At 30.7% G+C, this 27415-nt stretch overlaps 1 long non-coding RNA gene across 1 annotated transcript; it reads right to left on the bottom strand.

The window, feature by feature from the left end:
* Positions 1-2153: 2153 nt before the first annotated feature.
* Positions 2154-27415, bottom strand: LOC111692422. The gene is made up of 2 exons (XR_002763224.1): positions 27293-27415; positions 2154-2530 (listed from the first exon to the last, which is right to left on the bottom strand). It is a non-coding gene; the product is annotated as an uncharacterized LOC111692422 (long non-coding RNA).

The raw sequence follows: 27415 nt of genomic DNA, 5'->3' as shown, positions 1-27415 counted from the left end.
TCGCGTCCGTAATTTTTTTGCGATTACTCCTAAGATATTCATTTAAATTATATGGTGTAAAAGAGTAAAATAATGTGCATGAAATGCTTAAAGCCTCTAACTTATTTAAAATGATAAGGATTAATACCGTATTTGTGTAAATAGCTTTTACATTACCGCTTTATAATTGCCAATTTTTTAAAGTATTAAAATGGATATAGGTAGTATGTTATCTTTAACATATAGACATATGCCATCGCGGACTTTTCTGTAGGCATATATAAGATACACAATTCCACCATACATTGATACACTACATAAACTTTCGGACCCCCCCGGCTCGGACGCGAGGCGCGGGGTCACGGGGCGCCCGCGCGGCCCGGTCGAATCACGGCGACACGAAATTAATTTCGTTGCGCATTATTTTGATTTTGCTATATCTCCTAAGGTATTCATTTAATTTGCATGGTGTAAAGGGAAAAAATAATCTTCATGAAATGCTCAAGCCAACTAACGTATTTAAAATGATAAGGATTAATACCGTATTTGTGTAAATAGCTTTCCAATTACCGCTTTATAATTGCCCATTTTTTAAAGTATTAAAATGGATATAGTATGTTATCCTTAAGAGATAGACATATGCCATCGTGGACTTTTCTGTAGACCTATATAAGATACACAATTCCACCATACATTATTTTGTTATATCTCAAAGGGTTTAGGCAGCGTTTTCGTTGAAAGCTCCCAGACGGCTTATTTTTTACAGACATCTCCAACAAATATCGTTAATGTATACAAAAACTTAACAAATTATATACTAATACCTTCCTCGAGAACCACTCTCGGAAAATGGGTGCAGTAGTTTTTGAATTTATCGTGAACAGACAGAGAGACAGACGCGGCGGAGGACTTTGTTTTATAATATATAGTGATTAAGTACTAAAATTTGGAGCAAAAATAAATGTTTTAAATGGGTGCCGTGCTAATTTGTGACGTCATTTAGTGCGATTGAGAAGATTAATGATTAACGGTTAATAGCAAGTAACAAGAGTCGAGAGACATCCAACTAATGCTTTGCTTCAAGGCTCCCCTCATGCGCATTTCTTTAGATTAGATTTAATCTCGCCGTATTGGAAATTGTAAACTACTCCTGTTAAATAGAAATGCAAATCCAAGGCTCAAAGAAAGACTAGTCTATAGAAAAGTTGAGTTCCATGTAAAGTAGCTAATCATCTAAATACTTTAATTCCAGTTAGAACAGCAATAATTATAGTTGCTGAAGTAAAATAAGCTCGAGTATCGAGGTCTATTCCAACAGTAAATATATGATGGGTTCAAACTACAGATCCTGAAAGTCCAATAACTATTATTGCATAAATTATTCCTAAAGTCCCAAAGGCTTCTTTTTTTCCTCTTTCTTGGTTAATAATATGAGAAATTATTCCAAATCCAGGTAAAATGAGAAGATCGCCGAGAAACAGGTTGTATTCTCGGTCGCACTAAATGACGTCACGATGCGTTCTTTATACATTTTTAAAATTCTTTAATTAATTTGTAGTAATTTACTTTCATCGGTTATAGACTAAATATAAATGCAGTTTTTAAAGAAACTAAATTTTCATGCAGTTACCTTTTGATGTTTTTGGTGTATAAATTATTTTGAATGCTTTGCAAAAGAAATATTATCTATTTTTTCCAATTATCGAGGAGATCTATACATCGTGTCCAAGGTAAGGATGGGATAGCATTAGAATCTAGAAAACGGTAAGAGATACGGCGTGGCTCAAATTAGAAAAAAGTTGTGTTTTCTCATATCTAACAATATGCCGTTTAGAAAGTTTTAAAATTCCGGGTAGTTCCTTATCTTGGACACACTGTATACCTTAAGATGAAGACGTGAAAATGATTGAATTTACAGAATTTTATCTATTCTAATTCGCAATCTATTGTGCGGCAACAGTATGGCAACATACATTTAGTGATTGTTCGCCTAAAATATAATTATAGAACAAAATTTCAAATTAAAATAACAAAAAACTAATAATTTGATTTAACTCATCAAATATATTCCAAAGGAATACCTATGAAATTCTGTACGAAAATAATAAATATTATAATTTTGTTTTCTCCTTATTTCTAGTGTTGTTACTTCCGGGCACTAAAAAACCATGACAAAAATACGATTTTGTGTATTTGCAAGATTTCAGATATAGCAACTGTCAAACCTACATGACTAAACAGATGTGTATTGGTGGAATAAGCTGAATTCTTGTCGGGTCAACTGTTGTTTCTGAAACCAGTTTGGCCCGTCTGGTTAACTTCCCGTTGGAGGACCAGAGGCAGAAGATGCTATTACATGCCGTTTGAATAAATGGCCCGTGCCGCGCTCTGACCTTTCAATGGTTTCAGAAATCTAGTGAACATCACAGGCACTCGATTCGTTCTCTCTGCAGTTCCCCTGTTGCTCGTTGATTGATTTGTGGCACGATATGGGGCAGAAATTCCATCTTGATTCCCATTACAATTTGTAGGGGTTCGGGTGATCTGGTATCTGAAATTAGTAGCACATGTAAAAAAATAATGTACGAAAGGTTTTATTTCTCTCGCAGTTTCCCTTCTTTTTGGGTATTTTGTCACGCTAAAAATGAAACATCTGTAGCATAATAGGTAAATACCTAAACTCCTATTTCACAATGATCAATTAAATTTAATAAAATAATTTTTGGTTACTTTAAATCTCACAATAAAAAGCAGCAAAGTGCTTCACCGCAAAACATTCACCATACTGTATATTTAATTTCTAAATTCCATTTTTATTTTCTGCGTTTACTTTTCGTTACATTGTTAAAAGTAACTGTTTCATTCATATCTTGTTTATCTAATTTCATAGACAGATGAGATATCATCTAACAATATTTATTGAATACATTTAAATTGCATGTATTGCATTTGATTTAGAATCTACCATTCATCTTTGATGATCTGCAACCAGTACTGATAAAAAGCTAAATAGCAAAATAGCTATTTATGATATACGTGTTAAAAATAAGATTTTATATTGTGAGTGAAGATGATTAAAAAACGAGCGTAGCGAGTTTTTTAACTTCACGAACAAAATAATATCACTTTTAACACGTATATCATACACTATTTTTTCTACAAAACTGTTAAAAGTGGGCTTTTTAATTGTCATTTTTGATGTTAAAAATGTCATTTTTTTGTCACGCGTGTTAAAAGAAAGTTATTTTTAACACAAACGTTAAAAGTAACTTACTTTTAACACGCGTGTCAAAAAATGACATTTTTAACATCAAAAATGACAATTAAAAAGCCCACTTTTAACAGTTTTGTAGAAAAACACATTTATCTAACGTTTTGATTACTTTAGTTTTCTTTTTCTTCTTTCGAAATTTTCACAGAGTTTCATATGCTAATATGCTCGTTTTCTCAAGCAAGTTCTTAATTATTTTAATTTTCTAATCCTCCCTGATTATACAGGATGCCCCGGAAATAAGTGCCAAAATTTTAACCCACATATTAGCTCCTCAAAAGCAATAACCTTTGTCATTTGGCATTAAAATATCGCTAACGAGCTGCTTATGGATTAAAAAAATATATTTTGGTAATTAACATATGCTAATATTTTATGGAGTGATCTACTATCTTAAATTTGTTTGTATAAATAGCAAATATTAACAGTAATTAAGTACTATTTTTGTCTTTTCTTTATGTTTATTATCGATTCAAGCTCCAGTTTTTGAAACAATTATCGAACAAAAGTTATTACAATTTCTATGAGTTCAAGAGGTGGTTAAATTTTGGTACTTATTTCTGGGGACATCCTGTAACATTTTGATATTCGCTAATTGCAAATATGTAGAATGTAGATATCTTGTAAAGCCGTAAAACAGTTTTTTTTTTTAATTTTGTATTTTTTTTATCGAATTATTGAAAAAAGTACCTGTAATATTCTATTTCATTTTGTAGATTTAAACTATCTAATACATAAAAAGACACCACAGAAATGAGATAACCCCCAAATCCAAAGCCAAAGGCTGTGCGGAGGGGGCTACACTTGAAAAAATGCGGACAAACACTCATTATCCATCGCCATTGCCAGTGCCGATGCCACGGATCGAACCCGGACCAGAATAGGAAGTCTGACCGCTTGCCACCGCACTCTCGACCGACTACGCTACCGTGGCGACAAATATGTAAATTTAAAAACGTTTTGCTCAAATCTTATACAACGAAGTCAAACAATGTTTTTTGATACCAAAAGTCTTGATTAAACTCATACTGTCCGCGAGATGCGTCCCACAGTAGAAGTGACTAGGACAGAAGACTTTAATAGTAGGACAGAGAATGAGCTCCGGTGTTATCTGGTAACTTTACTACTGCACAACTGAAATTATCAGGTGTGAATTTTGTCAAGCTGTACCATTAACATAGAACGATTTATTTCATCCGTAACTCGATAAAAAATTAGTGATAAAAACTAAAAAAATTCATTATATTGTTTCCTATGAGCCCAATAAACATTATGTCGGTAAAAAATTGACACTTCTAAGTGTCAGAATTAGTGAACATCAAGGGAACAATATAAAAAAACTAAAGACTATCTGAATTATAAACTATCACATTTTATAATTTTAGTAAATGAAAGTGGAAAGCTGATACATTTACTTTTAATAGCGATATTTTAAAAGAAAGAAAAATATGTTTAAAAGCAACCTCCGACTGATTCTTGTGGAATAGGAGTTTATTTACATCTTTTTTATTTTGATAATGCTTTAATTTGCATCGTGGCAAAATAACTAAAACAAAGAAAAACAATGTATGAAGTATAACAAGTAAATACCGTTGAAAATAATGTCTCATATTTAATTAAAAAATATGTGATAAGGTGTAAAAGATTGCATCTTATTAACTTCGTAAGCATGTAGAACAATATAAAGAGAATATATATTTATTTGTCCTAAACTCTGTTCATTTTTTTCACATGCAAAATTAAAAAAATGTAGTCCAAGTGTTTCAGACATTTATTCAGACATAATATTTCTGGTCTAACTTGATCACTGTATTTCAGAAACAATTGAGTTTTCAATACATGATTCAATTTTTTTCACTTCCGTCTGTCCTCAAAGTTATTAAGATGAAATATGTTACACCCATAGACTACGAAACGTTTTCCAACTGATCTATTTAAAAAAATGTTAATTTTTGTTGCAGGAAGAAGAGTAAATACCGAATTATTAACTACAGTTGTAAAATGATGAAAATATGTCTACCTAGTTTATAACAGGAACAGAACTTCAAGTAAATAATCAAAGTAGAATGTCCAATTTAGTTATTTTATTATAAACCTATCTAACCAAAACATCCAATTAAATAAATTACTGAAAGTTTATTTCTGCAGTAGTTAAATATGGGCTGCCGTATTTAGTAATACAACAGTATTAATTGCCAATGTGAAAATATTACCAGAACAGGAATTGTTATCAGAGTATCTTCTCATGCATAAAATGCATAAAATATCGTTTTATTTTGCATGTAATTGCTCTGTTTATATCGATCAGTTTAACCTTATGTAAATGTAAAAATAAAGTATAAATTATATTTCGTTGTTAAGATATCTATTAATTATGTCGAAGCGTGTTGTAAAAATTATAACTATACATGGTGTTTTCGAGGGCATTTTTTAATGACAGGTAGAATGCATTAATAATAAGCATTTTCAATAATCAAAATCTTGAAATTGCCAAATGGTGTTTAAAACTAACAATAACGAGACTGGTTTAAACTTATTGTGACAATCTGGAACTGTCTTTGATTTACATACTACACAAAAGCTGGTGAATATTTATGGTTGAAATAGGGTGTAGTAGACAGTAAAATCGCTAAACCTTTTTTAGATAAAAGTTCAGTTTTCATTAAGGAAACGTGTATTTTACTGAGAAAATTATTAAAAAACAAGTGAAACAATGAAAGTCGTCAGTACAAAAAGTCTTTATCGTATCATCAATGTGATGAGTTAGCAGGAATTATAAAATGCAATTCGCAAATTAATGTTATTTGCAAAAAAGCATAATCGAGATTTTGCATATCAACTTATTTACTCTTTAAACGATCTCTCCAAGATTGCAAACTAGTTGCTTACGGCACCACAACTCATTATTTTCATTTAAAATTTATGTGTGAGTGAGATATAACCTACACTACTGACACAAAATATTGTTTTGTATCTACCAGAAGAGAGCAACTCCCTAATCTGTAGGCACTAAGAGAAATAAACTAATGATTTTGTTGGGCAACTATTCTACAGGGTCGGAAAGTCCCCATGGTTCATCGGCCGTTACGTGAGAGCGATAAAGAAAGTCATAGAAATCCGTGCGATAGAGAAAGATGGCTATAATGAAGGCGTCTAATAGTCACCGCCCATTTCGCCCTTCCACAAATAAGAATTGGATCTTATTTGCATTGTGAATAAACTCTTCTGTAACCACATGTTTGGATCGTTGATAACTCATTTAGGTTTCGTGATATTGTTATTTGAGTGCAACGTGTTTAAGTGTTAGTGGTGATTTTTGAAATGTGTGATTTTCCGGAACAACGATGCAACGTAAAATTTTTCTCGAAACTGGAAAACATTTTCACGGAAACGTTTCAACTTTTGAAATAAGCTTACGTAGATGATTTACGCAATGTTACGAATGGTTTTCACGATTTAAAAGTCGTCGTCAGCAATTGCAGATGATCCTCGCCCATGACGGCCTTTGAGTTCACGGCCCATGAGTCCCACGTTCACAAAGTCAAAGATCTTGTGCTTGCAAATCGCCGATTGACTGTTAGATAAATTTCGGAAGAGGTAGCATCTCAATTGGGTCTAACCATGAAATTTTGAGTGACAAATTGAACATGCATCGAGTTGAAAATAAAAACAATCTTATGAAATTTTGAGAATGAAATTATTATTTATATTTTGTAAACAATGTGAATCATAGTTGGATAGTAATAACTGCCCTATTACAGGTACTATAAATTTAGAGTTCTTATGGTTCTTATTGAGCCACACTGTACAAATTAAATTTAATATTTTATGACCACTGAACGTGAAGCGTGTTTACAATCTGAACCGATATCTTCTCATTCACTGGCTTCAATATATCGATCACGGCATGTGAAGAATAAGAAAGTAGGTAAATCATGTTTCGATAATTTTTAGCATGTTGCATGACTGACCCAATTGCCTTGATTGCTAATGTGCAAGGCGAATACTGGCAATGAAAGAGGCGCGAATACCTCCATAAGTAGCGGGACAATGACTTTAAGATTGTATCGATTTCTGACGTGTTTACTATTTACCTAAGACATACTATGGCATTGTGCAAAGCTTTAGCTCAAAGCTGTGTTTCGGAAACGCAATGTCATTAATCTTAGCGTCTGTTAAGGTAGGTCGGTATGGTATTACGCTGTGTCATGACATGCACTGTCTGAATTCTGTTACCAGTTATGCACACCAACTTTTGTATAGGTCAAGGTATTCCATGGGATACTTTTAATAACTGTGTTTTCGCCAGTCAAAACTGATTTGAATAAACGTGTGTGAAAGTCATTTGGATTCTAGAATCTACCAGATTTGCTTTAAAAATTATTTTTTATAGATACCTATAGATTTTATAGATCCTCCTTAACCTCCTTAACCTTGTCAATATTAAAACACTCGATGTGGAAAGGAAAACAAATAAGTAATTTTTTGTTGGATGGGCAGTAATTAAAACTAACTTTGACATTTTGCTAGTCGTATTTAACTAGGGAGCCTTCTACTAAATGAAAAGGAAAACATTATACACTTTCATATACCTACGTATATTGATTTTTGTTAATGAATGATATTTAAATTAAACTCCATCGTGGAATATTTAAATTTCAAGAAGGCCAATTCTGAAATAAATTAATAAATACTGACTTTACTTAAAACAATGCGGACATATTAAAAACTGTTGTAGTTGACATTTTATTGTCACATGTTACACACAGCAATAAAAAGTATGGCAAAATTCCTCGAACCTGTCACCTGTTGCCATGGAATGTTCAAGTAAAATTCGTGTAACATTTATGTAAGATTACACCTTTAAACCTTTAAAATACAGTGTAGGAAAGTACCGATGGTCTATCAGAAGTTACGTGAGAGCGATAAAGTAAGTCATATAAATCCGTGCGCTCGAGAAAGATGGCTATAATGAAGGCGTCTAATAGACACCGCCCATTTCGCCCTTCCACAAATAAGAAGTGGATCTTATTTGTGGAAGGGCGAAATGGGCGGTGACTAAGAGAAGCCTTCATTATAGCCATCCTTCTCTATCGCATGGATTTCTATGGCTTATTTTATCGCTCCCACGTAAATTCAGATAGACCATCGGTACTTTCCTACCCTGTATATATTGATTATACATGAATTTTACTTGAACATACCATGGCATCAGGTTACCATGGAAAGTTCACGAAATTTTACCACATTTTTTATTACAGTGCTTGACAGTAAATATTCGATGTTGCCATTCGCGGATGTATCGGATCGGTATCAATACTCCTTGAAAGTATTACCAATTCTGCGACACTTGATTCATGACGGAGGGAAAAATTATTTTTGTACATTTTTTCTGCGGCCACAGCATTTTGTTTATATTCACGGTATAACATATTCATCAATTCGTTTGAAATTTGCTTCAGATATTGGACTCGATATAAACCATTGACAACAAGCAGTATCACTCGGTTAGACAGGGCTAGACTTGCGACACTCAAACAGTGGTGCGTATCACTATAAAGTATTTTCTGCCATTTCTAGACAACTTCTACTAAGTTACATTTTTACAAGCTGTTTTAAAAATAAATCTCCAAGTTCGTAAATACCTTATTATTATGAACTTTAACTTATTTTAAAGCCAAACATTTTTTGTAAAGTTGAACGAACTTTTATATTTTGTTTAAGTTTCGTGACCATTCCTACATTTTACAATCAATTTTATTTGGTCAGTGCTTTCAAACTGCTCCCCCTTCTAATCAAAAAATGTGTTTCTGGACAAGTAAAAATCATTGATGTTACATCTAGACTAGACTACATTTTCGTTATAGTTTTCCACAATATTTTTTACGTATTTAAAAATTGTTAAACGTCAATTTTTGGAAAGAATTTCAACAAAAAATAAAACCACAGACCTCCCTTGGCCTTTAAAAAACTTTTCACGTGACTCCAATAATATATAATTTAAGTTGATTTTAGTTGTTCTGTGGTTAACTCTCTTTTAACATTATTGGATTTACATTTCGAAAGTTTTTCCTGTATCTATGTATTTTCTGACTGGTTTTGCCTTATGACATGGAATGGTATCTTGCATAAATATTTTTGACCTTCCCCATACTGTTCAGTTGCTGAGGTATAAATAGTGTTTCTACAAACCTCAAATATAAATCTTGTTGCATCCTGCTACCTAAGAACCGTGAAATTTGTTTAGTATTTATTGGTTCATCGTCAACAATTTGTAATTTGTTCCAACTGTTAACTATGGGTTGACGTAACACAATAAAAAAATTGAATAAATTTTCAGTCAAAATCAACACAATTTTTTGTTAAAGCGAATCCACATCCAATGGTAACACTGAATAATTTTTTAATTAGCCAGTGGTATCTGTTTGTACACAATTTTCTGTTCCCTCAGAAATGGGTAATATTAACAACGAATGGAGTGATTTTCATACAATATGTTCTCATTCTTATATACGAGATCTATTCAGAACATTACCGAAAATTATTTTTTTAATCTTTATTATTAATTTTGTACATTAGTGGTCCTTGTCTCCTTCAAAGTACGTACTCCATTTCTAGCAGCGTTTCCATTTCGCGAAGCAGTTTTGGATAACTTCATTTAAAATGGCCGAATTTGCTTTGATAATCAGCCCTATTCTGCAACTTGCATCGAAATGCTCAGATCGAGTCGAAATGTTCGCAATTCGTAAAGTTCAATATCTATCGCGTCGATCGTTTCCTAAAATTGGTATTCTGTAACTCAAATCGTAGAAGTTACAAATCGTAGAGACCTCGATTCGATGCCGGTTTAGCGTAATGGCAACAATGTATTGCTCTGCGATTATAGACTTTAATAACCAAGTGACATTTAGAGAGGTTAGAAATTAGCTGTAAAAATAAGATAAATGTGCCTTTTACAAGATTTAGCGCAGGTATAAAAAGTGGAATTTACGCACAGTTGACTTGCAGATGTATTTTAATAGTAAATCTCATGTTCGGTAAACTTAATTGTACGTACCTACTAGATTGTATACCTAGTTTAATTTAAAAATACATTCATTTTGATGTAATCTTTCGAGGTCAGTACTAAAAAATATTAATGATATCAGTTCCGACTCCAATAAAGAACTAAACTTCTACAGAGCAGCTGAACTACATGGATTTCATTACGCTGCACAAAATTTTACTTCATGGTAAAACTAAGCTCTTTGATAGAGAATATTATAAACCATGCACAAATTAGATAACTAAATAAAAAATATACCTATACACGTACGTCTAGACGTACAAATATTTTATAATTCTGTGATTTAAAACAAGAAAAGGAAAAAAGATCTGTTGTGTTGCGAGGTTATGCTTAACTGACACATCTAACACAACAACGCATGCGTGACCCGATCTCGATATCTAAAATTACCACTTCGACAGAGTTTGACCGATCGAGGTCGATTTCTACCAACAACTTCGATAGTAGCCGTCGAAACAAGTTATAGAATACCGATGTTGCCCAATTCCGATTTGATGGGTTCATCTCGATTCGATTTTATACACTGAAAGGAATGGGCCTATTAAACTGTTTATCTAGAATAATGTGTATAGCGCATATTAAAACTTTTATAACCAATATACAACTTTTATTAAAAAAAGCAATCATCTCCATACTCATTATTCGATCAGTTTAACTGGAAGGTGCTTAATACATCTTATGCATCTATGAAATAAAGGTTATAATGAATTTCTTATACATTATTAGGTGTTATAGACTTTATATTCCAGTTGTATAGTAGGGAAGATTTGTTGTATAAAGACCAGTATCCGAATTTGTATATAACAATTGTATTAACAGAATTATTCGTTCTTATACTGAATATGTTTCCGTTTTTAACGTGTAAAACGCATCTTATAATGGTTAAGTGATCGTCACCTCTCGGTGCATAATCGGTTATGATCGTTGTTAAGTTATATTCATAGTCTTGTAATAATAATCATGTCAGACCCGAGAGCGAAGTGCGCCGACTCAATAAGAAACCTGGCTATTCCAGCCGCTGATTTAGGGTTCGCCGCACGAGCTCATCCCTTCCCTTCTAAGATTTCAGTAGCATGCTATGCATGAAGCAGAACGGTACTCAACTATCTTATACAGTCCACTTTTATTGTCCATACATGTTCAACCATTGTCAAAATAAACACACAAAACCACAACGTCTTTATTATCTTTACTCAAGAAGAGAAAATACAACAATCGTAAAATTTCTGACAGTCCACTGTGCATCGACTTACACACGTCTAGTTTGATGAAAATGGACAGTATATGCACATGTTTTGTGGGATACATGATCATATCGCGTTGTGTGAACTGGAAAATTATTATGTAAGTATCTAACTGTTTTATGGCTTGTAATTGTTTTGTTTTTTCAAATGTAAATCTTGTCTAAATCTTAAAAATTATTATTTTGTAGGTCCTATTAGAAATCGCTGATGTTATGTTTTACATAAGATGGAGGAACAGAAGGTGACAAAGAAGAGCATGGGTATAAAGTCAATCAACCAGAGGAAATAAAATTATATGGAAAGAAGCTCAACCTTTCTGGGGATGCTTCATTCTTAAGGTGGAAGAGTTATAGTGCAAATTCTCATGTAATACAAGAAAATACGGGTGCATCGTTGCTAAGAAATTAAACTGGACAGTTTTGGGAGCGATTTGTCATCATTTTTTATGCTTAAAAGTATGTTTCATGTATGTTTACATTAGAACCTTAGCTTGTAATTACAGTTATCCAATAAAACTTCTGAAAACTTAATGACATGTTTTTAACTCATACAGAGTAACAACAGTTTAATACATTTATTATTATAAAACTTATAACCAGTACTAGATGTTCTAATAACGATATGGAACACTTTAATAACAATTATTGCTATTATTTCGTAAAGGGTATAAAAAACGTTGTATACTAGTTATACAATAATTTAATAAAGAATAAGGTTTATATTCATTATACAACTGTGCTAGCAATACGCGTTTTATATCCAATATTCACCTGTTTAACTGTCACATATAGTATACAATGGTCTTATAATGGTATATAGAATTCTAATAAAGAATAAAACGCATTTCTTTCAGTGTAGATTTCTATTCGATTAGGAGTTACAGAATAGGGCTGATAATCAATAGTTTCAAAACGGCGTCCTTTCAGCACTGATTTTAATTTCAGAAGTAAGAATAAATCGCAAGGAGCCAGATCTGGTAAGTAAAAAAGGTGAGGGAGGACAGTAATATGATTTTGTTACAAAGCTGACCAATTGACAAAGCTGAATGTGCAGGTGCATTGTCATACTGCAAGAACCACTAGTTGTCTCGCTATAATTCTGCTCTTTTTTTTCGGATTTTTTCAAATAACCGTTGTAAAACGTCTTGATGACACGATTCACTGTTTCACCTTGAGACAAGAATATTTCAAAATGCACAACTTCATTAAAGTCGAAAAAAACAATGAGCATCACTTTAACATTGGATCGAGACTGATGTGCTTTCTTGGGGTGTCTCTCATTATGATCCTTTTGTTTGTTGTTTCATCGTCATTGGATTGCTCAAGGAGTTGCCGACAAACGTCCACGAGATTTTCTTTCTATTGTTCGGTCATCAAACGAGGAACAAATTTTGCTGCAACACTATGCATGTTCAATTTTCCAGTCAAAATTTCATGACCTAATTGAGATGCTAACATCTGCGATTTCAATCGGCGATTTGCACGTACCAGATCTTTGACTTTCTGGACGTGGGAATCAACAGTTGAAGTCCTGGTCGAGGATCATCTTCAATTGACCGACAAGCAGAATATCGCACATTTAAAGAATCGTCACTAACACTTAAACAGGTTGTACTGAAATAGCAATATCATGAAAACTAAATGAGATATCAACGTTACAAGAACATGTGGTTACAGAGGAGGTTATGCCCAACTCAATGCTGCCAATCGCGTATCACTAAATATCTACATTAGCGTGTAATTAAAAAATATCGATTATTTTCTGAACAGACTTTTGGTTTCTCTACCGAAAAAATATGTTGATCTTCGTTAAATCCTTTTGTTCACTCAAAGTTCGACACTAATAATTTTACTCGCAAATACCTTTGAATTTACGCTGTTATTTTTTTACAATGTATTTAATACTGTTCCTTGTCGACGCCGTTGTGTGCTAGTAAGGATCTGACTTAAATGATGTTATTTTTTCTTTTAAATTCTGCTTACTAAAAGGTTACTTTACTTTCAGTAACACCACGTATAAGTAAACTGTGATTTCTAGTAGGTAATTAATCAGCATGATAATGTTATTTGTATAGGGTTTAGGGTCAGGATTCAAACATTTTTTTTAATAAATGATCAAGTTTTGACATGTTGTATGAGATTGATTTAAGTATATGAAGAAATAATTCAGGTTTTATGCATTTGAAGTACACATATGCAGAAAATAGGCTGCAAAAATGTTGAATATTTTGAAAGGTGGTGTGATTTTAAAAAAGATTGATAAAGTACAAATTCATGACAACTTCCACTAAAGCTCTGTGCTTTAAAATATTATTAACACCTGTGTGTAATTAAAATTTTTAAAAATATATATTTTTTCTGGTTAATGACGAAAGCAGCATAGAACAGCTTTTCAAAATTCTACACCTTGCGCATTTACAGCTTGTTGATTCTTCTTTTTCATATATCTAAACTACATAAATTTTACTTTTATACTTGTTTACTACTACTACTACGAGAACATATAAAAATACGGCAGTTATCATTTTAATGCATAATTCCGGTGTGGCTACATCTGAATACATAAAAAGAATTAATTAAAACGCCAGCTGCTTCCTTTTTCATATTTTATAGTCGAGACGAACCCCCCGTTACATTGTATCTTCACTCTATATTCAATAATTATTGCTGTTGGTGTATGGCAATATTTAGCAGGATTTCAAAGGATTTATTCCTAGCACGGACATCAGGATGTACAATTTCCTCCCAGTAATTGGAAAATAACAATAGGGAATAAATTATTTACTATTAATAGAAAGTATATTTTACTTGCGACCAGGTTTCAGAGCTTCTCTCGGTTTAGGTATGCGGAAATTCTTAATTCACAATACACTAGCACCCTAGATGAGAAAATAAGTTAATGAAACTATTAATAGTTTCTACAGACTGTTCTCTGTATTCACGTCATAATAATCTTTATCATTTTAAACATTTTACGCCCAAAAAAAAACGAACTAAACATCCAAAACTCACTGACTTCTAATTAACAGAATGTTGAAATTGAAAAATATATCAGAAAATGATTGATACAGATTGGGAAAATTTTCACGTTCACCGAATTGTGTATTGAGAAACGATGCAGTAAAAAAATCGTAGAATTTTGACACTAGCTCTTGTATGTACTGAAAACCGACAAACATTATCAGTGAAGTATTTTGAGCTTAGGTACCTGTATCATTTTTGCTTTTTTTAAGTTTAAGTTAATCACATACTATTGAATAAATCCAAAATGATTCTAAGATGCAATATGTTTTTGGTAACTATTCAGAAATTAGACCATTACAACTTTTTCTAAAATGTGTAAATAGGTATATAGATTATAACTGTGAAGTACATTGATTTAGAAGAGAGAAATAACTTTAAAATTACTTACATTACATTTTTACAATTAAGTAAACTACACTGGAAGAAAAGTTGGACTTATTTTCACTCAATTTCACTCAATAATGTATCAATTTCAGTCCACACCCGATTGAGTGAAATTTTCCTCTATTGGTATGAGTACAACTAAAATTTTGCTTAACTTATCAATTTTAATTCAAATATTATCAAAACTGTAAAATTTATTAAAATGCCCAATATTGACTGAAACTGTACTGAATAATTTCACTCAGTGGATTCACTTTTTGCTTTCACTCAGACCGATTTTGTACATCATTTTAAAATATTGAGTGATTTAAGTATAAATATTCTGGGGTGCTCTTCAGAGTTTACCACCAAGATTTCTAAAGTCTAGAAATCTTGATTTTTCACCATCTCCATATTGGATATGATATATTCCTATAAATATTTAGTAAGCAATAATTTTATTTATTATTGGAGAAAAGGATATTTTTTTTTTAATTCAAAGAAGCTGGTGGCTATAGATTATTTTGGTTCAATATCAAAGGGTAATCTTTCTAAATTATGACAGAAAATATACTACAGTTATAACGTAAATATGAGAAAATATAATTTTATTTGATACTACCAAATACATAGATTTTATTTATTATTAAAACATCTTAATAAAGGGGGAGAAAAATATACAGAGTGTCTACAAAAGTAGGGTTTTAATTATAACGGGTTTTAAGAAAAACTTAATTCTGCCATTGCTTTATATGCACCTATAAGCTACATACGGTTAAAGGAAATGCAAAATTAAAAATTTCGATAAAAACTGAAAATTATATAATAATTACAGTGATCATATTAATTTAGTTCGTTTAGGCAACAAAGCAAGTGACTGATGCATAGATATGGTAAAAATTATGCTGATGCGTGTAATTTTCTTTTCAAAGCGTTTATGAGACACTCATGTCTAATTAAATAAATATGATTGCAGGTAATAGTATCTCCTCAATAGAAAGAACAGAGCAAGTGGTATCTGATAAATTTAGTGCTGTAGATCCAAATAAAGAAGCTGAAGTTGATGACTTACCTGCTTTTTTGTAAAAGAATATGCCCCAGTTTTAGACGTAATTTTATTCTTGCGAAATCTCCAACTATATGGAAATGAGCTTGTTTAATCCCTGCATATAAAAATTCAGGAGACAAAATTTGTACCAATGTTTATAAATGTTTATTACCTCTATAAGTAACGTTGTGAGCATTTAGTAAATTATCTGAATCAATTATACAGTGTGGTCCGAATTTTATGCACGAAACTTCGAGGGCAAAGAGATCTCTTTAAAATAGTAGATGTTTGCCTTATAAACGTAGGTCTGGAATGGTCTCGTCTTAGAGATACAGGGTGTTGAAGTTGTTAAGAAAATTGGTTTCTTTGTTTATGTCTCCGGAATCTATTAACCGATCTTAATAAAATTTGGTACAGATAATGTATGGTCGTAGGCCTTGCATTCCCTATTAATATGAGCTCTAAAGGTTGAACCAGTGGTGTACTACTGGATAGGGGTCACCCCATTTTTATAAAAAAAACTACGCCACTGCATTTTTTTACAAAATATTATAATGTATTTATATTCTAATGCACAAAATACGTAAAAAATATAACTTCAATTTTTTCCCTAAGCTTCGTTGTTCTCAAGTTATTTACACCAATACAAGTGTGGCAGACACTTCTAATCATAATATTATAAGAATATTTGTTTATGCTTAAAAGTAAGTGCACCCTGTATATAATTTCTTTTTAAGATGATTAAGATTGCTTTTTTTCTAAAAGATTCATTGAAACTAATTTATATTACAGTTAGGTAATATATTATATTCATAGTTTTATGGAATTCAAGTAGTTGTCTTGAATATCAATTTTATTAAAACCTTTGAGAAAATTGATCACAATATTTTCATTGGCTGATATCGATATACAGAGTGATTGATTTTCCTCATTATTATATATTATATAAATGGTAGTAGTTAGTGGTTTCAAATCTAATCCAATATTTATTTCTGACGTGTTCACATTTAGATCTTTTACTGTTTCTTATATATACCAAGAATATTGGTAATTCTGTACATTATCGTAAGTTCCGTTTATATGCCTATAATCTAAAATTAACAACAATTTTCAACATTTCTTATAATTCACCTCTTCATTCAACACTTATACAGAAGTAAATTAAAAGTTACAAATTAACATCCCACCTTAAAAGACAACCACTATTAGGTACTGTTTAATGATTTAACGATTTTATTTTGTCGAAAACTTTAAATTAGTTTTTGGTTTTCTTGTATTTTATGAAATTAAAATGTCAATCTTGCACCATCAGGATATATCAAACCTGATGTTAATCGGTTCATTTTAGTGTACCTTGTACCAGCAGTGCAGCTCAATTAATATAAACCGATGAACACAGGTATATAATTATTTTAATATTGCCAATGAATTTTGCAAAACATGTCAGAGGTAACAAGTATTTTTATTAGTTGATATACAGAAACACAAATTTAATTTTTTATAACTTTTATTATATTACTTTAGTAAGATGTAAATATGCTGATAATAGCAAAATCTAGGTATAGAATTTTTTTAGATTAGTTAACGTAGGTATATTTTGTAACAAACGTCAGGAATATTTCAAATTCCAATAAATACCTATGTAGGTATACCCAATAAATATGAAAATTCTGCCGAATTTTCCCTGTAGTGAGAATCCGGCCAAAAAGATGTGGCTAACAGCTATTCATCCCTCAAGTGTTATTTTAAAACATTTCGTGCAATTCATAGTGAATTTATTGCGTTGTATGCGGAGGGTGTGCAAGATGAAAAAGAAAGACTATTCAGGAAAAATGCAGTCTCACGGTGCCTTTAGTTTCTGCCAGATTTTATCGATTATAGAAATAGATATAAATATAAAGACTTACATAGAAAATATAATATATTGATAATGAGAAATAGATATAGTTATTTGCATATATGTATATGTAAATGAACTTACTCTATTCTTGAATCAATTAAACAGTTTTCAGTCAAGAATAAGTTTATTAAATGCAGATGTTTTTACTTATTTTTAGTTCAGGACTCAGTTGAAGATTATGGTATGCTCGAAGATATGCTTGATTGAAGGCAATATTTTTTCCAATATTTTTAAAAACGAGATTAAGCTATGATTCAGTCCATGATTATGATTTATATTATTTTCGCATTTAATTATAATGTACTTTGTATTCATATGTAACTTTGCATATTAACGCAAATATCGAGGAATGTTACTATAACAATAAATCTTTAGTACAATTTTTAACATAACATGTTGAGTTATGGTATAACGATAAATATAAATGAATGAAACTGCAATTCACGTTGTTAATATTACTGTCTTGGTAATAATAATACTGGTATTTGTACGGTAGTTATCATAAAACTATAGGTTAACAAAGTCTCTAGGCTTATTATTAGCCTTAGAAGAGGGGTATCAAAATCTAATACATATTTTTGGTAGTTGTAAAACAAGAATTTAAATTACTGAGTTGGTATAGGTTGTTTTGTATTTCGGCATGACTGACACCTTTACACTTGCTTTCAACCGTACTTTTACGTTGTTGTTATGTTACACCTATTAAAACGCCTTTCTTACTTATTTTACGAAAATTTATATAAAAATAATATAAAATGCAAGTAATGGATATATTTCTATACAAGCCGAAGTTCATCATTTCACATGTTACCGTTACTAAGATTAAACGTTTCGTTTACGATGGTAAATATATTCAAAATATTGTCTGAAGTTACTCATTTGTTTCTTCTACTTTAAAAAAAATAATGAACTGTCAAAATTAATTTAAATTGAACTGTCAATCCCAATCCTAATAACGGACACACAGATTTTAAAATGGACACAACTTATTGAAGAGTGCGATATACAGTGTGCTTCCGAAATAAGTGCGTTCCTTGAAAAGGGTAATAGAGGGCATGAAAATGGTCAACTTTTATTAAGTAACTGACAATCTTAATGCTTCCTTTTTTCGAGAAAATTAAGTAAAAAAATTAACCATAAATTAATGTAAACCGACCCTGTGCATCTTGTGCAGGTGCGTTGTGTGTTGCAGTATTACTTAGCCGGCGTATAAAATGTTTATTAGTGTGATGCAAATCCTGACGTTGTACAGAGATCTCGGTTCCAGTAACAGTTTTCAGTGAATGTGTGGTGTGGTGTTTTTGGTGACAGAATTTTGACCGCCGTTTGGAAGTATGCTTATTAGCAACTTATGTATTCGTTTAATTTTTGTGTTACTTTTAAACGAGATTTGAATAAATTTCAGCATTTTCGAACACAAAATTTATAACGTTAAAACCGCCATCAGCACTTTCGCATTGCGACGCGCGGCAGGTACAGCTGGCTCCGCACCAGGGACGGCTTTAAATTTGTTTAAACCCTCATGCACATTTTTTTTTAACTTAAATCATAATGTTTTAGACCATCAGTTGCTTAATAAAAATTGCTTATTTTCGTGCCCTCTGAGATTTTCGTTTAGTCAAAATTAGGCGTTTTATAAAAAATAACACTTGAGTGATCTTTTCGGCGCAAAGGATCTATTTCATAAATATTTATATCTTTTCACAGGTGGAAATATACTCAAATAAATAAAAAATCTATAAAATTATATATGAAATATATATTTTTAAGCTATATAAATAGTACAGTAAAAAAAGTAAAGTAATATTTTTACTGGACTGTAAATACTCAAGTGTAGGTAAATAATCGAACAGTTTTTATTTTAAATTTTAAGTTGTCTGTTTGAATCCATTTGAATAAAACAAAAAATTTGCAAATGAAAAAATTTAAAAGCTTATTTTATCATTATAAATAAGAAAATATGGCATTGTAAAATGTCAGAAAACGAATAATTTCTAAGGTGCCTCGGTACAAGATAATAAATAAAAAATAAGAGGTATCTAAAAAAGTGTTTGATAGTGAATAATAATAAGATATTAAGAGATATTTATGCAAACGGTGAAATACTTCTTGAGTGGGCTACGATCCCTTAATGGTGGGTCTCTGAGAGTTGTTTTTATTTTATTAAAATCAACTATTTATTAGTAAGTTTTTAGAGAAACAGTTTGTCAAAAACGTTTTATTACAGAAAGAAATACAGTAGTTACTAATGTGAGGTCCTGGAGTGCATAACATTTATGTTATTTATAACAAAGACTGATTCAGTACACCGCAGTGACATGCACAATTATAAAGAAATGATGAACGGCATATTAGTTAAACGTANACGAATAATTTCTAAGGTGCCTCGGTACAAGATAATAAATAAAAAATAAGAGGTATCTAAAAAAGTGTTTGATAGTGAATAATAATAAGATATTAAGAGATATTTATGCAAACGGTGAAATACTTCTTGAGTGGGCTACGATCCCTTAATGGTGGGTCTCTGAGAGTTGTTTTTATTTTATTAAAATCAACTATTTATTAGTAAGTTTTTAGAGAAACAGTTTGTCAAAAACGTTTTATTACAGAAAGAAATACAGTAGTTACTAATGTGAGGTCCTGGAGTGCATAACATTTATGTTATTTATAACAAAGACTGATTCAGTACACCGCAGTGACATGCACAATTATAAAGAAATGATGAACGGCATATTAGTTAAACGTACTGAATAATTCACTACTCTAATCAAATAATGTATATGTTCAATACCTAATTTTTAATACCAAATCTTAATTTATATGGGAAAATGAATGTTTATGGAATTCGTGTAGAGGATGTCAAAAATTCGTCACATTGCTTCTAGTATTTCATATGCGTTTTTTAGATATTTTTCTTGGAGAAAATATAATTCAAGAAAATAGTTGTTTCATTGTTTCCACTGTACCAGATCAAGGAAGCTTACGCTATCAGATTTTTAATTATAATAAATTGTACTTTGACATATACGATGCGTGTGAACAAATCAAAATTAAAAAGCAAACAAACTTTCAACTCTGACATAAGTCACAGGTAACCGCTAGTACATCTACTGTATTTTAATCTTACTTATTTAGTAATCTGTAATAATTCACGTCGTTTTTTTTTTTTTGTTCAAGATTATGATTCTGCGAAAGTGTATCTTTCAGCATGTTATGTGATACAAAGTACGAACCAGGAGTGTACGATTGACTCTTGGACATCAGTTATTATTATGTGATTAAGTATAGCCTTCACATACATTTGTTTTATTGCTCCCGCTTAAATTTATTTTTTTTTAAGTAGCTGTCTTTGAAATAAAAATATTATGTTTTTTTCTTGTAGCGTTATAATCACACTGATATCGTAACTTATTTCATACAATATTATTATTTTCTGATTTAACAAATTTTTACATACCAATTTTAAATAATCGATACTCATGTTTTCGTAATCTACCATTTATTAATTTAAATTTATTTATTATTTCAAGTTGTTTAGAATGGAAACATATTTTTGTGGCACGTAACATAATATTTAAATCGATTTTACTCCCAATCTGTGCAAATTATCGAAAATACGCAAGAGCACCGTTTCTGCTTTGGAACGTTGATTATTTTTTTATCATTGAACTCTAAAGCTATCATTTTGTCTTAGGTATACTGCTTCGGAGATACCTTGAAAAAATAAGTTTTAGGGACTCGCTTTTAAAGAGTTGTAATATGGAAAAAACGGCAGGCTCACAGGGACTATGTATTTGTTCTTATATTCACATTAACTTTTTATTTTTATGTTTATTTTATAAATACCTATTTTCATATTATTTATCTTATATCTTATTTATTATGTTTTTATTTTTTATCTTATATAGTTGTAGAACACGTTGTTGAAAGATTGCAGGCTAATTTGGAGATACTCTGTATGTTACATTTTACGTTCATCTATTGATGTTATTGTATTGTCAAGCTGGCGAGGTTACTTTTTACACATGTTTGTGATTTCTATCTCGAAAACGAGAGAAAAAGTAAAGGAAAAGCTATTCTATATTTTTGTTGGCACTTTACTGCATGTACTAAAATATAAAATATTCAGACTATTCATGATTATGTTGTATTTCAAAATATATTTGCATAAAATGAATAATGAAAAATGTCAAATAACTTTATTTAAGAAATGGAGTTTATTTCACATTTTTTTCTAAAAAATCTAAAAAATTTAAAAAGATAAAGAAAAGTAAAAAGCAATAAACAAAAAATGACTCCATTTTGGAACAAAATCATTTTTTACTTGAAAATATCAGTGTCAGTTAAAATAGTTATCAAAGTATCACTACCAGTATTTTTGTCACTATCACACATATTTATGTCCAAATTTAGTGGACTTTTAATTAGATAAATCACTAGTCTAAGCTATCATTTTGCATCTTTAGGGATATTCTAGAAAATGAATCTATCGTCTTACGGTCTGTAAGTACAGCCTTTTTATCTCTAAATTACTCAAAAAATTGCTAATGAGAGTTTGTCAACGTACTTAATTAACATCCATTATAGTATCGGTTAATTCAGGACATCGTATTCAAACAAATAAATTTACTTTAAACCCAACAGTTGATTGTACAAGTTATTAAGTAATCATTAAGTCAACGCGAATTATTTTTCTGCACATGTCGCGCTCATTTATTGACTATTCATTGCAAATATGTATTCAATGTGTCTTACTATGTTTAAAAAATATCAAGCTGCCAGGGTGAATGAAAACACAAGTTGATTATTTATACAGGTTCCAACTAAGAAAACAGTTTCTATAAACGTAATTCCAGAAACGCTTTGTTTTTGGGATACAGGGTGTTGATATTGGAAAAAGAAAATGATTTTAATTATGTAGGTACAGAAAAAAGGTTTAAGCGATTTCTTGCAAATTTAGCATTTAAGTTTATGATTATCCACAAATGTATGCACATGGTATCGATTTTTTACATACTGAGGCATAGTTCCAGGGGCTGAGAATAATTTTAATTCCCGACTTTTGTCTTCTAAGGATATTTCAAATTATATTTGCTGTTATGATAGAGTTCATGATTGTGTTCAAATGTATAAAAATATATATTTTTAGATTGCCATATACAGGATGTCCTCTGCCAAAAAATGATTTGAAATGTAGTCGTATTTATCCTTTAAATAATACGCTAAGTCGGTCAAACAATACATCAATGACCAATCATTTTTCAGCATTTAATATATACGGGATATATTTATATTATCTTATTCGTAAGTATATCAACAACAAAAATTGAAAATTTTAAATTTTGGCGAAAAGGTAGGTAAAAAGCTACAGCCTTGTCAGAAGCAAAAAAATTCTGTGCAGGTAGTGAATTCTTCATGTAAGGTGCATTCCTTACAATATCGCCAGTGTCTTTCTATCTTGGGTGTCGAGTGCGATTAATTCCAAGAAAGTGATGCAGGGGATTCTATCTCAACAAATATTGTATATACCTACGGATTATATTTTTAAAAAAATTGGATAAATATTATTTGTATTAAAAATTTATGCCCGTACTTCAAATTAAATAATTCTTAGTAAATATTTTTTCGATATTTTTACCCAAAAAGGCACTTAAGGATGGGTACATTGAAAAATTTTAATGTTTCTTAATAAAATAAAAAAGGCACATTGCCTAAGCAGAAACTATTTTTTTTTTTGTTATTGTTAAAACATGCTTAGTTTTTTATAAATAAATTGCATAGTATTTTTTAACAAAGCAGATTCGTTTTGCCAGAATGTGAAATACCTATCTGCTCAAAAATTGTTTGTCGTTAACACCAAAGATTAAGACGGTCTGAGGACACCCTGTACATATTATATGTTGGATATTAAGCGTTTCTTAATTAACTTAGTGTATTTATTTTATTAACTTGTATTATTTATTTATTATTTGTATTTATTTTTTTATTTAGTGTATTTATATTGTATTAGTTGTTTAGTGTGTTTATTTATTAACTTGGTGTATTTAGTGTACTGTGTATTTATTAACTTAGTGTATTTATTAGGTAACCACAATATTTCTAACTATTTCTTAATAGAGGTCGACCATTTTTTACTTTTGAACACAAGCGGAATTTTTTAACAAAAATTTCTATTTTTCATGAAATGAATAATAAAAAAGTATTCTCGTCCTTCAGCTGCTTCGGTGGACACACACTGTATATTATTTACGTAGCGGTAGGTACGTGTTATTTTTAAAGCAATTTTCCTTTTAATACAGTATACGTTTACCGTCACACTGTAAAATTTTAAGAACCAAGTGGCTATCTTATACTTGAAAGGTAATGGCCATAATGCAAAGGTGCAGAATATAACGGAGGTTATGGATTTTTTATATGCCATAAAGTAACTTGGTTGTTAAGATAGCTGAACCTTGTCCTGAAAAATGGAAGGTATAGGTCGTAGACTACTGAAATGATGATGCTGATACCAAATTCCTTAAAGATACTCTTCAAATATAACTCCAGATGTAAGGATTTATAGTAATATTTTTTGTGAACGTAAATCATCTATGTCTCCAATCATTAGGCACATTTGAAAAAATATTCTTTTTTTCACTATTTCGTCAACAAACGTTTTCACTGTTTTAAGAAGCATCAGTGTGATCTTTTCGATCAGAGGTAGTACACAGAGTGTGTAGGTACTTCTCATTTCAAGTGGGCCATTTTAACCAGATTGGTATCCCGAAAACTATAAGATACGGAAAAATGGTTAAATGAAGAAAGTTTTAGATCGTGCTGCTACTAACTGAATAAAGTTTTTTATCGTTAGGTATGAGTTTTCGATAGGTAGTGCAAAAACATTCATCTAACAACTTCATACAAAAAACACGGTAGATTTCATTTCAACATTACGGAAAAACTATAATGATTTCTTTTTGTATTTGAAATACATGATGTGAAACAACTTGTAGTTTTTATGAAGTATGTAATGTGCCTTTTTTATAAAATTTATAGAAAAATTGATTAGGAGATCGCAAATCAAGTGTATGTCAATATTAAGACAATCAGCCTGCCTTGATATTTTTATTCACTCGTCATTAAATAGTACTTGCCCATTAATTTTAATTTTGTAAAATTTTCTATATCTTGTACGAAAAAGGTCCTTTATCTAAAGAGTACAGAAATGTAGAAATTGTAATGGTTATGCACTTAAATTTACCATTTAACCTTGTTTTGCTTTATATATGTTGTTTTATTAGTTGCTCTTGTTATTGTTATGTAAATAAAGGTTGTTGTGTTAAGAAGTATTAAAAATAAGGGATATTAAATTAATTTATAGAAAAAATTCAAATGTTTCACTTGGCTACTTGACATTCTTTATTAAAATAATAATTATATTCAATATCTTGGTTATTTATCTATGAAAACCCCATAAGTTATACATCGTTATAAAGCGAATGTTCCTTTTCTTATAAAAAAGTTATAATCCTGTATATTAGATGTTGGAAATTGTCTAGCTATTTATATTTTTCTTAAGCCGCATAATGGTATTATTAATTTCTAATGATTAAATCAACTATTATATTTCTAATCAATTCTTACTATAGAGGTCAAGCACGCCATAACATTTTTTGTAATAATAATGACTTTCCACAAAATGAAAAATAAAAATATTTTGCTTCTTTCCAATTTCTCCATGCATGGGTACATTCTATGATAATTATGGTTCAATGTACATTTTCGCAATTTGTTTAAAATTTGGTTAGATTTAAATATTAGTTATCTGTATCGTCACTTAATGTGTATAAATTTGTACTCTAATAAAAATTATAGTTGGTCAAAGATATACATTTACATTACTCATAGTTTTTACATATTAGCCTCAATTATTACAGACAATAACTAAACATATCCATTTTATAGCGTTTACATAGAAATAGGTACATCCTAATTTTGAAAAAGTCCCTGGATATCTCCACTCTATGAAATTATGGACATATGCAGTATGTATATGCAGTTATAAATTATCGTGTACTATATTTCTCTTTTTTTATTTAGGTAGAAACATTCTTATCTGAAACATAGGTTCCATAACATTTGAAACATACCAAATATATAAAAGTAATATTTTCGAGTAAAGTATTCACACAATTACATTAGATAAAGATGCTTCTCTAAAAGCATAATGTTATTTAACCAAAATTGAGAAAATTATTAGGGGTTAATCATCAAGCTCCATAATTCGCTTAAAATTAACATTCACAACTATTTTCAGTAATAATAGATGGAGCCATCTGGTGAGTTTTAGCAGAACCTCGGATATGTTTTTAAACATATAAAGACCGAGATATAAGTATTTGAACTTTTATAACAATTCTGTTACGTTTAGGTTTGAAATTTTTATATCAATTTTTTTAATAATGGCGAGTTCATCCGACAATTTCATGGCGTCACCTATTAAACAATCGGTTATTTCATATTTTTGTGAATAAACGGAGTGGTTTCAACTGTTGACCTAAAATTCTTTTTGAATTATGTACAATTTGAAATTGTCGCCAGTGTTATTAAGCCCGCATTAAATAGTAAGATGAGACAAACATATTTCTCTCGGGCTCCCGCTAGCAAGAATAAAGCTGACCTCATAGTCGTGGTATTTGGCACCAAGATAAGTAACAATTTAACAGTAAATGTGTCACCACCTACAATTGTTATTTCGTAATTATTATAGAAACCAAAACACAGGAGTGCAAGTCGAAACAACCCAGCTATTTTTAATGCATCGTGCGAGTATGAAAACAACCTGAGAGAAAGTGCAGAAGGTTCTTCAAGGTTATCAAATCAGACGGCTACGTCACTTGTTTACCGTTTAAAATAAAATGTGCAATAAAAACAAAAATATGGATATGTAGTGTGCGCAAGGAGAGTTCATTAGGATGGAAGCAAATAAAATGGCAAGTGCAAATTCCTTGTATTGATTTGGAGAAATCACGGCACATGCGTTTTGTCAATTTTGCGCGCGTCAGAAAATATAAACATTAACGTAATGGCGCCAATCGATTGCCCAAAATGTTCTCCACTGTACAAAAAAATATATTTAAATAAGGTACTACCTATTAAATTATTACTGTTCTACTTCCAATGATTTAGGTAAATCTAAAACCGTCTATTTACAAACACGAATTTCATTTCAAATAAGATTGTAGCCTAACTTAAATCTAACTTATATATCGTATTAATTAAGAAATTGCGCAAACACACATTTAAAATAAAAGAATTAAAAGTAATTCAAACCAGGTGCGTTTAGAATACGCATATAAGACCAATTAAAGTGGCTAATTATAATAATTTTCATGCTAATAACCGCGTTAAACTCTTACCAATTACGAGAGCAGGCACATTTCATTCAGGATCTGCAAATTCGTTTCCTTGGGTGATTTTGGAAGAGCTTTTCGATTGTAAAATAATTTCAACAGTTTAAAGCGAGCACAGCACCACCACTT

Source organism: Anoplophora glabripennis, unplaced genomic scaffold (genome assembly GCF_000390285.2).
Source record: "Anoplophora glabripennis isolate ALB-LARVAE unplaced genomic scaffold, Agla_2.0 scaffold65, whole genome shotgun sequence".
Lineage (NCBI taxonomy): Eukaryota > Metazoa > Arthropoda > Insecta > Coleoptera > Cerambycidae > Anoplophora > Anoplophora glabripennis.
The sequence above is the reverse complement of the archived record's forward strand: the minus strand, read 5'-3'. Positions and strand labels throughout refer to the sequence as shown.